Below are 17,571 nucleotides of genomic sequence, written 5' to 3'. Positions count from 1 at the left end.
ACTTCTTAATTGTCTATCCAGGATATTCTCTTTCATTAATTTATTTTATTTTATCATAACCTCCATCTCCATTGTGAGACGCTTCGCGGAGGTTTTTAGCTCCACGTTTGCACTGTGCGGTACAGGAAATCAAGGCTGGCAGTCAAAAAACCAAAACTGTTTTTGATCAACTTCACAAAAAGTCCCGAAAAATCTATACAAACTTGTCAAATGTATACCAACCTACTACCAAGAATAAAACGGTTTAAAACGATTTAACTATTTTTAGAATATGGCAAGAGGAAGAAAAAGAAGCCGATTACAATGAAGAAGTGTCTGCGTCAACAGCAGTAGATAAAAGGAATCGAGAGACACGAACCCTACTCCTTCATAGACGCCGAGTGCTCTGAAAACATTTTGCCCCAATCCACATACTCCAAGTCGGACCAGAAGTTGTGTTAACAAGTTGTGTTACTCGCGCTTGGCAAGCAGCAGCACTCATGCTACTAGGTCATTATTAGCATTTGCTCACAAGCACTAGCCTGCTGGTGTATCATTGCATTCACCAGCTGCTAATAGTTATGTTACATGTTACATGTAACATATAACATAACATATAACATGTAACATGTTACATGTTACATGTTATATGTTACACATCCACAAGTCTTCCAATTACAATTCATATTCTCTCCCTTAAGTGCATTTCTATTCAATACAAGCTCTCCATTTATCAGCAAATTTTCCCGCATCTACTCGCCATTAGCATTCAGTAAAGCTAGCAAGGCTAGTGGTTAGCTAAATTAGCTGATGATTAGCCAAGCTGGGTGCTCGGTGCTTCCCTCCACCTGTCCCTTCTCCCGACACACATTACACACACTAGGCTAAAGTGAAAGCCCAAAAATCAGTTGTTTTTGTCCTCAGAATAACACACATAATATAAAACATAATACACACAAATAAATGACAAATAAAACAAATCAATAATAACATTTAAAAAACAATTGAAATTTAAAAATTGAATTGAAAATCTTACTTAAGCCTATACTGTAATTTGAAACATGGTGACAGTGGAATCTCTGCCCAGTGAAAACCAAGTTGTGGAGGAGTATAGTGATGTTGATGCAATGAGGCAATCAGTGTGTGTTCAACACAGGAGAATGAAGATCTCTTTCAAAGACCCACCCCTTTTGCCTCCACTCATGTTGATGTTGATAGTGGTGTTGGTGATGGTCCTCCATCCACCAAACAGAGAAAGATCTCCTCTATCTGGAACATATTTAATGTTTGTGAATGGGATACCTCCAAAGTAATTTGCAAACTTTGCAAGGCAAAAGTGAACAGAAGTAGGGATTCTAAACATTACAATTCAATGTCGATGGACAATCACCTCGGCCAAAACCATTTTTTTCATGCTCATCAATCACATGAAAATAACATATTGCACCTGGGATCACTTCCAGCTTTGCCAGCCATGCTACATCACAGGGTACCGGGTTTATATCAGGGGCAAAGGGCTTCTCTTCCTCATCTTCTTCACCAATACTGCCTGCATTTACATCCAAGCAACCATTCCCAGCAAACCATCCCCGGGCCAAAAAAATTACTTGATTACCAATTGGTAAGTTGATTGGTAGGATGATCTGCATGGATTTTGAGCCCTACTCTGTTGTCAACAGGGAGGGATTTAACTCCATTATTGCCCCTCTGGAGCCAAAGTATAAAACACCATCACAGAATCATTTCAGCTGAAAAGTAGTGCCAAAACTTGAATGATGAGGGATATGGACACATCAGCATATCACACACCCTTCATCTGGTGGTGACGAAGGCAATGGAGATGCACATGCTCGTGATATCTCTGCTTGCAAAAAACAGGAGTATATCTGGAGCTCCTTTTTCACTAACTCAAAATGCTGGTAGAGTACAAAAGAGCGGTGCAAATCATGGCACAGGAGACAAACATGGGTGGGAGTTCTGACCATGATCTACCCCAATGAATTGAGATTGGCCTTGGACATAGTCTCTGTGCTCAGTCCTTTGGAAGAGGTGACAGTTGCCCTCTCCAAACACAGCTCCTCCCTCTCTGAGGTCGTTCCTCTCATGCATGGTCTGTGCTCCATCGTAAGATTACCGCTTGTGAGTGTCCAGAATTCCTCTGTGGATGACGGAAACGACAATGAGGATGATGAGTTTGGGCAGGGCCACAGTGCTACTGCTGAGTCTGAGGAACAGCTGTGCTCTGCAGCAAGGAGGTTGGCAGCAAGCAGGAGCACAGAACTGGAGAGGCATTTCACTCCCATCTTTGCACCTTTCTTCTTGCCACTCTTCTCGACCCTAGGTACATGGTCAGCTGTTTCCCAGACAGCATGGATGTTGAGTGGCTGAGAAGGACTGTGGTCCAAAGGGTGGAGGTCCTTGGCCCAGTGGTAACACCAAGCAGGTGAAGCAAAGAGCACACTGCTGTAACCACTGGCTCAGTCCTTGGCTTCCTATAGCAGAGGAAAGCAGCCACACCACACAAAACCAGTGCTGTATCAGTTGATGTGGAGGCATACCTGTCTGGGGATGACCCAGTTCAGTTCTAGTCAGGAAAGCTTCAGTGTTGGCCTGCACTGGCTTGCGTTGCCCTGAAGCATATAAGCTGTCCGTCAACCAGTGCCCAGTCTGAGAGGGTCTCCAGTAGCCTGGGTAGAGTGTTCTTGGACCTTGGGGGTCCGGTGGAGAAGCAGCGCAGCAACCACCACAGGTAACCGCTGGCAGCTAGCTTCTCCGCCCATCAGCCAACCCCCAGGACCATCCAGGAGTCCAGCAGCCAGGCCACCCCTCCAAGCAGCCCCCACAGCAGCCAAGTGTGGCCACACCATCACCAGCAGTATAGCAGCCTGAGGCCCCACACTCCAGAAGGGAGTAGGGGGCAGTCTGTCGGCGCTATGGTGGAAGGAGGCTGGCCGACCGTGCTGCTCCGGGGAACTCAGGTCCTCTGGGAGGGGACCTGTTAATTTTTTTTGGACATTTGTTTTTATGAGGTATGGGAATCCTGTTTCAGTGCCCGTTGTTTTATTTATTTAAGGTATAGGAACCCTGGGTCAGAGTCTGTATTTTCAGGTATAGCAACCCTGTGTCAGAGTCTGTAGGTTCAGGTATAGTAACCCTGTGTCAGAGTCTGTTTCGAACATATTTTTTTTTCATTTTTGTCTGCTTGGTGTGGTGGGGGAGTAGGCTTTGGCCAGGAATTCTTCCTGGCCTCAGTTTGGTGTTGGGGGTATGTGGTGAATGGGGTGGCTTAGGTAGGCACACCTGATGCTTGTTGGTTGGGCTAACGAGCATCAGGTTTAAAAACCCTGTCCACACACCCAGTCAGGATGGGAGCCTTGTGTCATGACATGTTCCATCTGTTCCTAACTAATTCCACCTAGCCTCATCTCCACAATAAACTGGTTTTATCAACTCCCCCGTCGTCTGTGTCTCTGTGCCGGAGGTCCCTGAAAATGCCATTTGGGTGGCGTATGGTGGCGAATCTGCCACACCGTGGAAACCCCGAGCTTATCCAGTAACAAAGGCAAACAACTAATCAAAGCTGCTACAGAGATCCAGACATGAGGCTGCAGTAGGGCCTTGCTGCAACGGTGAGTCACGGTGAGTGTGTGCCATGAATCACATGCATGAAGTGGAGGCATGCATTAGAGAGAAGAGGAATGAAAGTCAGCAGAAGTAAGACAGAATACATGTGCCTGAATGGGAGGGAGGGTGGCGAAAAGCTGAGAATGCAAGGAGTTGAGGGGGAGAAGGCGGATGAGTTCAAGTACTTGGGGTCAACCATCCAAAGCAGTGGAGAGAGAGGTGAAGAAGAGAGTACAGGCAGGGTGGAGTGGATGGAGAAGAGTGTCTGGAATGATCTGTGACAGAAGGGTTCCAGCAAAAGTGAAGAAGGTCTACAGGACGGTAGTGAGATGTTATATTGTTTAGAGGCGGTGGCACTGACAAAAAGGCAGGTGGCTGAACTGGAGGAGGCAGAGTTGAGGATGTTGAGGTTTTCATTGGGAGTGACAAGGATGGACAGGATGAAGAATGAGTACATTAGAGGAACATCTAAGGTGGGACAGTTTGGTGGAAAAGTGAGAGAGGCGAGATTGAGATTGTTTGGACATGTGTGTAGAAGAGATCAGAGTTACATTGGGAGAAGGATGCTGAGGATGGAACTGCCAGGCCAGAGGAAAAGAGGAAGGCCAAAGAGAAGGTTTATGGATATGGTGAGGGAGGACATGCAGGCGGTTGGTGTAAGGCAGGAAGATACGCAGAACAGAAGGTATTGGAGGCAGATTATCTGCTGTGGCGACCCCTATCGGGAGCAGGCGAAAGTAAAAGAAGAAAGATATTAACAATATAAAATAAAATCAGCAAATAAATTCTGATGTATTATTATAGATTAAGATAAGATAAGACTATATTGATCCGGGGCGGGGGGGTCACAAGATGTCCAGCAGTATATAAAGTAAGTAAGTATAAAGTAGTTAAAATAAGCCCTTCCTTTTACGTCTGCTGCCGATTTCTGCCTCATCTTGCATTCAGAACTGCAAGGCAGTGATTCCCAGTTTGGTCGATTCCCTGATCTGATACTCCACAAACAATAGCAACAACAATAGCAATCGGGTTTTTTCTGTGCCACATATTTTTGCCAAAAAGAGGGGCCAGTTAGTAAATAAAACTTTTACCACATGCTGTTGGATTAACGGCAAACACATATTTCCTATCATCAAAAAGCTTTAAAGTGCAGTTGTTTATTCTTATTTTCGAGAAAATATACCTACCAGTTTGTTTAATACTGTTGCCATAACAGATTCAACAAACTGTTCCACATCAGCGGCAGCCATCTTGGTTGTTTACGAAAAGGCCTCAACGGCGCTCCTCTGCACTGTCATCGCAGAAATCTGTTTGAATGGGAGGTTGGCCAGATGTACTCTGCAGAGAAATGAGCAAATGCTCGCAGATTTGTCTGGTCTTTGGGTGAAGTTAGAAACAACTTCGAGTGATTCTCAACTTTGGCCTACTTGATGACATGGAGACACCAGTTTAGGCGTCTTGGAGCAAAACTCACATGTGGAGAAGAGGCTGATGTTGATGGCAGTGCACTGGCTGCAGAGATGGAGAGCCTTCCAGAACTCCCCTAAACAAAGATGACCACATTTGAGCATGTCACTTAGCGCTCTCAAAATGAGATCTGTGGGTTGTAGGTCTCCAGATAGCCTGCACTCTCTGTGACTGTTGCATCTGCAGAGTGGAGCTTCTCTAAGAATCACTTGAGATCTTCCATGGCACAAGAAAGACTGAGTGGGCTTGCACTCATTAGTATCAACAATAACGTTTGTGTTCAGATCTCTTAGTGATGTCATAAATGTCTTTGCCTCCAGAAAAGTCAGGAAACACAGATTGTAAGGAGATATTGGAATATTGAGGAGTTTGTAAGAGGAACAAATAAGAAGAGTAAATGTCAGAATTAAGTACTTTTTTTTGGAAATTTTCAAAATTGTTTCGGAACCTATTGCACATCTGCACATGCAAATTTTTTAACATAATTATTCAGCTTTATATTTTAGTCCTGAACCATAATTGTTATATTGTTACAGGTTCCTCTGTTCATTTTTGGTAATTATTTAAGTATTTATTGTTTTTTAATATTGTCTGTTTTTACATTTGCATTCATTTTTTATATAAGAAGGAAACTTTACATTTGGAGATACTATTTATCTAAGTAATTTGATTGTACTTGTAGTTGATTGTTGTTCTGCTTTTGCACATTGTAAATTTTTTAAACCAAAAGCAATTCAAGTGGTTAACTTGTCTACCGTAAATGCATTGTCTGTCGGTTTATTTTGTTACCTTTCAGTAACTTACGTTCAGTATGCCACTTCGTACTTTATATATTAAAGTGAAAATTAACACCAAACCACTCTTGTGAGTTAATTTCCTTTTAAGATTAAAAACCTAAGGTAAAGACATGCCACGCTGACATTGGTATGACATAAGCTTCACAGCTTCAACTAATACAATTTATAATGGGTGTGTTAGATTTACAGCAGGTGTGCGAATGATCAAGCATTGGCAATAGTCAATAGCATTGGCAGCGCTGAGGTGGTCTGGGGCCATAAAATTAAATTCTTCTTAGGGCCCCATGAAGACTTGGGCCTGCCTCTTTCATCTATGTTACCTATAAAAATAAAAAGAAAACCCCTCTGCTGCATCCTGGTACATGTAGATAAGATAAGATAAGATAAGATAGAGGTCCTCTGTCATTGTGGGTTAGGTTAGGCTCTCCAAGCAGGAGAACAATTTAGCTGTCAATGTGAATATTTTAAAAGACTACATAGGTAATCAGTACTAACTGATGGACTGGACGTCCATTATCTTTAGTTATATCACTGAGTTTCTGACTTCTGTTTTTCTTTTGAACCCATCAACTTTGCAGTTGCCCTGATCCCCATTACCACTTGCTCCACTAATGAATTTGAATTTGGTGTTCACAGCTTGTTAGCTCCCAATGAACTGTGTCCTTCTGGTTGTGTATGTGATTGTATGCGCTTGTTTTCATGAGGTTGACTGACTATCATTGACTGTGTGAATGCATGTATCACGTATCAAAAAAAGTCCCACAAAGAAAGCAATTGCACACAATAACAATTTCCAGTCTAAAAGTTGTCTAGGTAAACTGCACAGTATACCATAGTTGTGGAGAAAAATGCAAATTTTCACTTAACATTTTCGCTACATGAAGCTTTAGGTAATTGCTGCTTTTTAAAACATTAAAAAAAGGATCCTATAGGTACATAAAAGGTTATATGTGGCACGGTGGCGCAGTGCATTGCACTGCTGCCTCACAGCAAGAAGGTCCTGGGTTCGATTCCCGCCTGGGGCGCTGTTGGCACCGTGCTCCGGCGGGTTATCTCCCAAATAGGAGCCTTTCTGTGTGGAGTTTGCATGTTCTCCCCGTGTTCACATGGGGTTTCCTCCACCTCACGTCAGTAAGGACCCCCACCAAAAACATGCACCCATCATCGTCTGACCAGCGATGGACACTTATCACCTGGTCCCCGGGCGCGTCCACGTATGCTGCCCACTGCTCCTGGCTGTGCCCCCGGAGGAAGGACAAGCCAGGATGGGTCAAAAGCAGAGGAGCCATTTCACCGGCCACCATCAAGCATGTGTGTGTGTGTGTGTGTGTGTGTGTGCAAGCATGTGTTGTGGAGTGTCGTGTGACAATTAAAGACTGTTTCTTCTGTTTCTGTTTCTCTATACCTATAGCTATATACATAGCTATACTCCCTCAGAGTGCCCTCAGAGTGCAGTGAAGAGTAATATAATACACTTCAAAGAAATCGACCATTCAAAACCGTTTACATCAGCGTGGTCTGCGTGCTAGATGACCTGCAAGGGTACCTGACCACACCACCAGGCACAGGCATCTTCATCTTGCATGGGCCAGGGAGCATTTACGCTGGAAGAGGGACCAGTGGGACTCAGTGCTGTTCTCTGATGAAAGTCGATTCACGTGGAGCAGAAATTATGGCCGGCAACAATGTTGGAGACGTCAAGGAGAGCGCTATGCATCAGCCACTGTTGTCACCAAATGAGCCTTTGGTGGTGGTGGTGTTACAGTGTGGGCAGGTGTGTGTAGTCAATTCAGAACTGCCCTACACTTTGTGAATGGTACAGTGACAAGCCCATACTACCTGAATAACATCATTCATCCAGTCATTGTGCCCCTGCATGAACAACACAGGCCTCATTTCATCTTCATGGACGACAATGCTCCAGCTAGAGACTGGGGTACCTCAAATGGAGTGGCCTGCACTCTCTCCAGACCTGAATCCCATAGAAAACCTATGGGATCAGCTGAGTCGCCGTGTAGAGGCTCGTAACTCTGTACCCCAGAACCTCAATGACCTGAGGGCCACCCTTCAAGAAGAGTGGGGTGCCATGCCTCAGCAGACAATAAGTCGACTTGTGAACAGTATGAGATGTCATTGTCAAAATGTAATTGATGCTGAAGGGCACATGAAAAGCTATTGAGACATTGACATTTTTTGTTGTGCAATACCGACCACTGTTGTTGGCTTTTGTTTCAATAAATTGTTTGAGATGAGGAAATCATCATTGCATGCTTCTACTTAAATGCCCTACTTTCATGATATAATATCACTGTAGCATGAACTTTTTACATTTTCTATGAATTTCCCCCGAAAGCCAAATATCCCTAACTTTTTGTGAGTAGTGTATAGCATACTCTATTCAGGAAGAATTGTCTTAATTCTGAGCCCTTTCTCCCACTTCACAATACCTACACCCTTTGTTTCTAGTTGGTTCTTGAGTATTTTTGACAGGTGATAATTCTACGGCAAGAGCCCTTTATGGTGAGGAAAAAAAATAAAAAATACATCAAAGAAGAAGAAAAAAATAAAATTGGGAAAGACTATCCTTTAAAAAACACTCCCCAATACATCCTCAGTACATTCATTCAAAGTAAGGAAAGACCTCTTTTAATGATCTCTCTTACTCTCTCAGAGTGGAGAACATCAAAAGTCTGCTGTTATCTTTAAAAGTTAGTAATTTCATTGAAAGAAACCCCAGAAGGGATTTCTCTTGAAGTCATCATTCTAAATCAAAAGCAATATATAACTTTTTAAACCACCTTTTATTAAATCGGCAAACATAATGTTTACAGATCCCTATGAAATATTATGAAAAGCACAACAAATACATCTTTTTTTTTTTTTTTTTCTTTTGTTTTTAACCTGTGCTGTCAGCATGCTGGGCATACAACACAGAGTATTTGTATGCCATTGCATCCAGGACAGAGTTAGTCTGCAAGTAGAGTTCAACTTCTCAATCTGCAATGCAACTCTTTATTAATTCTTAAATCATCAAGAACTGCTGCAATAACTCTGTCCTGTGGATGAGCTGTAGAATGACAAGAGCACAGTTTTTGGTTATAGAGAACCACCACCAACCCCCATCTTTGGAGAACTATTTATCATGTTTAGGTCTATAAACAACTGATCACTACTAGCAAAAGGCCAACAGCCGCCCCCCACACCAGAACCCACAACCACAACGGCAAGCAGTCCCCCCAGGGGCCCTGGAAGGCACCCGGCGGCGCTCTCCGCAGACCCGCCAGGTCGCAGCACATCCCTTCGGGCGCAAGCCGTCAGGACTCCAGCCAGGCCGCGAGAGGGGTGCCAGGCCGGAGGGGAGACCGCCTCCTGGCCAACCACGGCGACCCGCCAGCGACCGGCCACCCCGGAAATCCCCAGTGCTCAATGTGTGCTGTTGGTAATTGCAGTTAAAATTGCGGGGTTGGGGTTGCGAGTCCAAATCACTTGCACCCCTCCTGCCCCGCAGACAAAGGTCCGATGGAGTGTTGTTCGGAGTTTGAGTGTATGTGTTCTAAGCTAATGTGAGTGGGATTAAAATTTCGGGACGGACGTGACAGGCAAGATGGCAGCTGCCCACTGCATCCACATAGCCTGCACCCCGCCCATCCCACAAGCCCTCGTTCTATTGTGTGGTGAATGTGCTGTGTATGAGTTTTGGCACTGGGAGAGATAGGCGAGTCGCAACCAGATCAATCCAGGGGCGCAGCAGGCTGGGGAGCAACCACCCAGATCCCCCCCCTGGAACCAACCGTGCCCCAGTGTGCCCAATTGTTGCTCTGGTTGTAACCATTTATTTGTAAATTGAAGATGGTTTGCTAGCTAGTATTATCTAAAGTTTGGGGCTGCTAGGCCTCCACAGTTTTTTTTGTTTTTCTGTAGTGTTGCTAGTTTAATTCTCGGTTTCTTGTTTTTCCAATAAAATTGTTGACTATTGAGTCTAGAGTATTAAACCAATGTACTGTTGATTGCACTGGGGTCATTGAAAATACATAGTTTATTTTTGGAAGTATATTCATTTTCACTGCTGCTATCCTACCAATGAATGAGATGGGTAGGTTGTTCCATCGAATGAGGTCTTCTTCAATGGATTTGAGAAATGGAGTGAAGTTAAGGTTAAACAAATCTGATGGCTTGGTGGAGATATCAATACCAAGGTATCTAATATTGCCCATTGTGATGGTTAAGTGAAGTTTCTGGGTTGCAGCATTACAGTTCCCCCCACTGAGTGGTAAGACTGTGGTTTTAGTCCAATTTATTCAATAGTCTGATAGTTGAGAATTTTGTGATTTATTGTTGGGCCTAGAGAAGAGCGGTTTCCTGAGTTCTTCAAGAGTAAGTGGTTGATCGAAGGTGGTAGTCTGCTCAGTCGAATGATTGGGAAGGTCAATATCATCAAGGAATGAGTGAATGTTTGATATATTGGATTCATTATCCGAGTGATATAGATAATTATAAAAGTCTCTAAATATGTTATTGATGTCTTGCTACCCTGTGAATCTTTGATGGCTGTAATAAGTGATTATTCTCTATCACGTTTCAATTGATTGGCAAGAAATTGACTTGATTTGTCATTGAATTCAATATAATTTGCTCTTGTTCGTTGCATAAGGAATTTCGTCTTTTCATGGATGATAGTATCATGTTGAGATGTAATTGTCCTGATCTCATTTCGGATTGGCTCGGACAGTGAGTGGGCTTGTTGGGAGAGCAACTCCTTTAGTCGCTGTTCAAGTTTATTTTGGCATTCTTGTCCTTTCTTTTTCTTGTGAGTGGAGAGTAAAATAATACTACCTCTTAGAACTGCCTTAGCTGTTTCCAAAAGTAAGGATGGTGATATTTCTGGGGAGTCATTCAGTTCAATGAAGGAAGTCCATTCTCCGGAAAATAAGTGGTTTAATTCTTTATCTGTCAAAAGTGAGGCGTTAAACCGTCCACTGCCGGGAGGGTTCTGGTTTGTTTCATTTATCAGGTTGAAACTAATCGGCCCCTGATCGGAAATTACAATAGGGTGGATTTCTGGATTAGTGATTTTGGACAGTGCTGAGTTACTTGTCAAGAAAAGGTCGACTCTCGAGAAGCTTTGGTGGGGTGGTGAATAATATGTGTATTCCCTAGAATGTGGGTTATTTGATCGCCAACAATCCCCAAGAGCAAGATCATTCATATATTGTTTTATAGTGTCCGACGAACCCCAGGATTTGTGAATATTTCTGGCTTGAGAACAGTCTAAATTTGGATCCAGTACTGTGTTGAAGTCTCCTCCCAATATGATAATTGATTCAAAGAAATCTAAGAGTTTGAAAATACATTGTGAAAGAAATTTGTGTCATCCTCATTAGGGCCATAAATATTAGCTATGGTTATTTTGATGTTACCTAAAATTCCATTAATCATTATGTAATATCCTTCTGTGTCTGATATTGTGGTTTTATTTTGATATGGGATACTTTTATTGATCATATAGAGACACCTCTTTTTTTTGAGATGTATGATGCGGAAAACATCTGATTAACCCATTTAGCTTTGAGTTCGAGGAGCTCAGATGCAGTGAAGTGGGTTTCTTGCAGTAGACAGAACCTGGGGTTCATCTTGGTGAGGTGAGTTAGGATTTTGCTACATTTAGCAGGTGAGCTCAAGCCTCTCACATTCCAACTAACAAACTTAATGGGTGTCATTGAAGCTAATTAGGGGGTGATGGCACAGTGCATCCAAGGCAATAGCTATACTACTGTCCCCATGCTTTCCCATAGATAAGTCTGGGATTTCCTTCTTTACATTCCTTTTCACTGCCATAGTATTGTAGGAAGTTTGTAAGGGATACAAAACTACACAAACAAATTACAAGTAGACAAAGATAAACACAGAACATTGCCGGATTAGACATACAAAAAGTGAGAGACATTATATAGTGAGAGTGATGAAGTATGAGGAGAAGTATGGAGAGAGGGACTAGGGAGGTGAGATGATGAGAGAAGTAGAGAGGGGGAATGAGGAAGGTGAGATGAGAGTGAGCGATATTTTAAATCCTGACATAGATAGCATGCCTATTCTTACATCTTGCAGTATATAATAACCAGAATTACAAGAATACAATCTTATTTTGCTTTTGACCATGCTCCTTGTGCTTGAAGTGTTCAAACTTCGTAATGGGACGGTTCCCCACACTGTGTCCCAGTCGATGAACTCAGTGAAGGTGATCTGCTTCACGGTGTCCGTCGGGAGTTTCAGGGCGGTAGGGAGAAAGTCTTTCACCATATTTTCTGGGGACTCGGTGTTGTTCTCTGGGATCTCAGAAAAGATGAGCTTGTCCCACATACTTCTGGATTGTATATCCAAGATAGTCTCTTTCATTATTTTATTTTATTTTTTTACAACTTCCATCTCCGCTGGGAGACGCTTCTTGGAGGTTTTTAAATTCGAGTTGTCGTTTTGCATTTCGCCGACCGTGCGGTGCAGGAAATCAAGACTGGCTTTGATCTCAGTAATATCTCTTAGAAGTGGACCAAGCATGTCCAGCTTCTTGTTAATCTCATCCAAGAAACTCACCTCTACAGCTCCGGTTGGAGATTGTCTGTGTCTGTTGCTGAGGCGGTCTTCTTTCTTTTTGCGGGATTATTGCGCTCCTGGTCATCTTCCATCACGTATGTGTGAAAAAAAAAAAAATCAATATATTCCTCGAGGTCCTCCACTTTGGTGTCGCGCAGTGTTCCCTATTTTTATATATATATAAATATTATTTGCAATTTGCTTTGTTTTGTCTGAGGTGGAGCTGCTGGTGTGTTAGTTAGTGTAGCAGGGCGCCGCCATGTTGGTTCTCCACTCACTACTCACTTCCGCTTCGGTCTTCTCACGAGATCACAGCATGCTCCCTCCCAAATACATCTTAAGAAGATATGAAAAAACATGATTAAAGCTTTTCAGAGGAGAAGCAGTTGTCTCGTTTCTTTTTGCATATCTCGATATTTGGCATATGGTATAACATTTGTATGCAATGGGCAATGAATCAGGTTTCACACTCATGGGTATCATGTATTAAATTGTCAGATATAACACTCTGAAGGGTATTGGCTTCAAAATGCCAGACCCTGACACAGTGACACCATGACAGGAGCCGAAATCCAAGGAGAGCTCATAAAACATTCAGAGCCCAGCCGAGAAGGCTTATCTATGATCCAAGATAGGGAGACGGTGGTCCTGAAATGACAATGTCTATGTGAGGAGCAAATTCTTGTCCAAATAGTTAATGTAATCGTCTGACGACAAGTCCGGGTTCTGCCGAGTCTGATACCCAACAAGGGCAAACTGCTACAATGATTTGTAACTGCAAATAGCGGTCCTCATCTTGCTGTAAACTTACAAAGACATCTTTAAAAGGATAGTTTTGCTATTTTTCAACCCAGACCTAATTAAAATGTTGGTTCCCATCATTTATATAGGTATGTCTCATAGTACAGTATAAATGTTCATACTGTAGCAGAGAAATGTACTACTCTGCTGCAGCTTCTAACTGTGCTTATAAATGCAGTTCAATCGGGCAAACAGACAAGCCTAACAACAAGTTACATTTAATTTGAGAAAGCAGGTAACTTGTATTATAGTCGCACATGTCTTAGTGTATTTTTTCAACAGTAATATCAGATTTTATTTGGAACTACTTTTTGCAATCGCCACAGTTAATTTCAAACAATTGTAAACCCGAAAATGTTAATGAACAATCATTAGATCTTGTGGATTTTTTTTGCATAATCTTAAAATGTAAAATTAAAATGGACTGGCTAAGATTATTTAATTTAAAAATCTACTGTTGACCATTTTATGAGACTACAAGAATTGCTCTTGCAAGATATGCTATTGCATGAACTTTTTAAGAAAATATCATCTCCTCTGCGTGCGGTTTTTTTTTATGTTCTTCTAATGAGACATTCAATTTTTTCTTTTTTTTAACCTGTGCTGTCAGCATGCTGGGCATACAACACAGAGTATTTGTATGCCATTTGCATCCAGGACAGAGTCCTGCAAGAGGAGTTCAAGTTCTCAACCTGCAATGCAACTCTTTATTAATTCTTAAATCATCAAGAACTGCTGCAATAACTCTGTCCTGTGGATGCCCTGTAGAAGGACAAGGCACAGTTTTGGTTATGGAGAGCCACCACCAACCCCCCTCTTTGGAGAACTATTCATCATGTTTGGATCTATAAACAACTGATCACTACTCCAAGAGGGGGAGAATCACGACAGTGAGACAAATAAACATAGAAACAAAAAACATTTACACAAAAACCATGAACATTGGACTACAACATGTATTGAAAAAGTGAATTAGGTCCAGGAAAACTGGAACTACAACTGGTCCCGTGGCCTCTTCCTGTCAAAGTTATGGCAGCAAATGAGGGAGGAAAGGAGAGGAAAGCAACCAGGAGGGTGCTGGGTGCACTCCAAGCAGCGTGTGTGCATGTGTGCGTGTGTGTGTGTGTGTGGAAGATGTCCACCGGTGAGTGTACATGACTTATCCCCATTGGTACTGGTGTAGAAGGTTGGTATTATGTTACAGCGCCTCCTGGCAGCAGGAGATCGCCGGGTACCCCGCCCTGTGGCCACGGAAGACCCCCGGGCCCCAGAGAAGCCAGAGGGCCGTGGAGCAACTCCCGCGCCCAGCCCGAGGAGTATGACCAAGTCCCAGGGAGCACGAGGAGTTTCAGTTCTTTTTGCACAACTTGCTGTTCTCTAACAAAGAGCTGAACGGCAAAATTCGGGTGAAAACGGGTGTTTGATCCACCAATACATTTCCTGGTTCAATTAGAATTGGTATTTAAACAGTGCTCTTCATCATGCTGTTCACATTTTGACTTCATAAGACCAAGGCGACACCTAACAACTAATCAACAGTACCTGCCATTGCGAGGCTTCAAACAGGATGTTCTCAGAGGGAAGTGGCCACTGAGCTTAGAGTGTCACAGAGTGTCATCAGCAGGTTGCAGCAGAGATACAGAGACTGGAAGAGTCACAGAAAGGCATAGAAGTGGACATCCTTTGGCCATATCCCACACTGATGAGCGCTTCATTGTGAACAGTGCCCTGCGGAACCAGATGATGAATGCCACTCAACTCCAGGCACATTTAAGGGAGGTGAGAGGCACCCAAGTGTCACGTCAGACCATTAAAAACCGTTGACATCAGCGTGGTCTACGTGCTGGACGACCTGCAAGGGTACCTGACCACACAACCAGGCACAGGCATCATCGCCTTGCAAGGGCCAGGGAGCATTTACGCTGGACGAGGGGCCAGTGGCCTCAGTGCTGTTCTCTGATGAAAGTCGATTCACGTGGAGCAGAAATGATGGCCACCAAACGATGTTGGAGACGTCAAGAGAGCGCTATGCATCAGCCACTATTGTATTGTTACAGTGTGGACAGGTGTGTGTAGTCAATACAGAACTGCCCTACACTTTGTGAATGGTACAGTGACAAGCCCATACTACCTGAATAACATCATTAATCCAGTCATTGTGCCCCTGCATGAACAACACAGGCCTAATTTCATCTTCATTGATGACAATGCTCCAGCTCATCGAGGTCGCATCATTAGGGAACGGCTGCTGGAGACTGGGGTACCTCAAATGGCGTGGCCTGCACTTTCTCCAGACCTGAATCCCATAGAAAACCTATGAACAACAGCATTAGACGTCATTGTCAAGCTGTAATTGATGCTCAAGGGCACATGACAAGTTATTCAGACAGTGACATTTTTTGTTGTGGTAAACCCACCACTGTTGTTGGCTTTTGTTTCAATAAATTGTTTAAGATGAGGAAATCACCATTGCATGCTTCTACCTAAATGCTCTACTTTCATGATAAAATATCACTGTAGATTGAACTTTTTACATTTTCCATACATTTTACACTAAAGCAAAATATCCCTAACTTTTTGTGAGTAGTTTATGTATGAACATATGTATATGTATTTGACAAATAAACCTCTTGAATCTTGAATCTAATTTTGAAATCCTCAATTAAAATTTAAAGTATTACTTTGTATCACCCACCAAAACAATGCTTTTCTTGATGAGTTTGCAGAGCTACAATCCATATCATTGGACTGCTCATATTACTATCGCTGGTGATTTCAACCTGCACATAGATAAATCCAATAACTCTGACTCAAAAGAGTTCATGAGCCTGTTCCCATCGTTCAACTTCACTCAACATGTATCAGGACCCACCCACATTAAGGGCCATTCCCGAGATTTCGTCATTTCAAAAGGCATTGATGTCACCACAATAACCAATAGTCTTAACCTTGCAATATCTGATATTTTCCCCCCACTCAATTTGTTGATTAACCCAAAACAGTTAAGACACGTTATTTCACTGAATCTGCTACAGACATGTTTAGTAACCTCTTTTCTGAATGTACACTCCCTTCCCCCTATGATGATGTAGTTAATATTTTCAGCTCCATTCTAACAGACATAATTGACCAAATTGCACCTCTTAAAGTTCAAATACATTCTGGAAAACAAAAAGCCCCATGGAGGAACACCAAAATTATCAGGAGCCACCGGGCGTGTGGGCACAGTGTATGGGTGTAGTGCGGAGCGTAGTTTTTCACCAGCATGGGTTCGAAGTACGTCATGAAGCGTCCCAGACGCGTCGATGTGGTCATAGAGAGGGCAGGAGTACTGGAAACAACAGCGCCATGCGCCAGGCAGATGATCCGCTGTGGCGACCCCTAACGGGAGCAGCCGGAAGACAAAGATGAATCATCATAAATAATTATTAATCATATTTTCATTATTATTACCATTATTATGATTGTTATTATTATGTGACATTTCATTTTTGGCAATTTTTTTCAGATAGTTAAGGTTTTTTATGCCAAATGCCTTTTATGCCTAATGTCTTTAATTATCTTTACAGGAGTGCACCAGTCCTTACCAGGATAAATTCCTTGTATATGAACATTTACTTGGCCCAATAAAGATATTCTGATTGTACTAATTTGTGTTTGCATTCCAAAGATAATATATTCTATACTCCATATTCTATTGCAGTGCCGTAGACGTAAAAATGACACATCAGGTTAAGAAAAAAAAGAATTATGTGGCATTATTTTGATGTAGAGGGACTCGAGTCGACATGTATACTGTGTAAAACTGTGCTGAAATATTTTAAGAACACCACATCAATGCATCGGCAACTCAAATGGAAGCATCCAGTCGGTACAGGGATGACTCATTGGCTGTTGCCACGGTGTATTCAAATGTTTTAGATTGAAAATGCAGCGTGATATGTGTGCATCAATCCATTTTCTTTTACTTGGGCTTGACAGCTCAGTGAGATTTGGTTACTACTAACCATTATTGATTTGTTTCATAGATTAACACATTCTAGACTGCTACCAGGAGGATTCATGATAATACTTTAATTGTTACGACCGGAGCTAGGAGGGATCCAAACGCACGACACAGAGAGACCGTAAGCAGACAAAGGATGTTTATTAGACCACATGGTGGAGATGGCCGGGGGGACCCGGTCAGGTAGGGATGTAGCAGGGCAGGGAAGGGATGATGATGACCGGAAAGGAGGGGTCCAGGATCCGGGTGGAGAGACGGGGAACCGGGCTGGATGGAGAAGGACGGACAGACTTGGTCGACGAGAGGAGA

The sequence above is a fragment of the Zeus faber genome (genome assembly GCF_960531495.2).
Source record: "Zeus faber genome assembly, chromosome: 6".
NCBI lineage: Eukaryota > Metazoa > Chordata > Actinopteri > Zeiformes > Zeidae > Zeus > Zeus faber.
The sequence above is the reverse complement of the archived record's forward strand: the minus strand, read 5'-3'. Positions refer to the sequence as shown.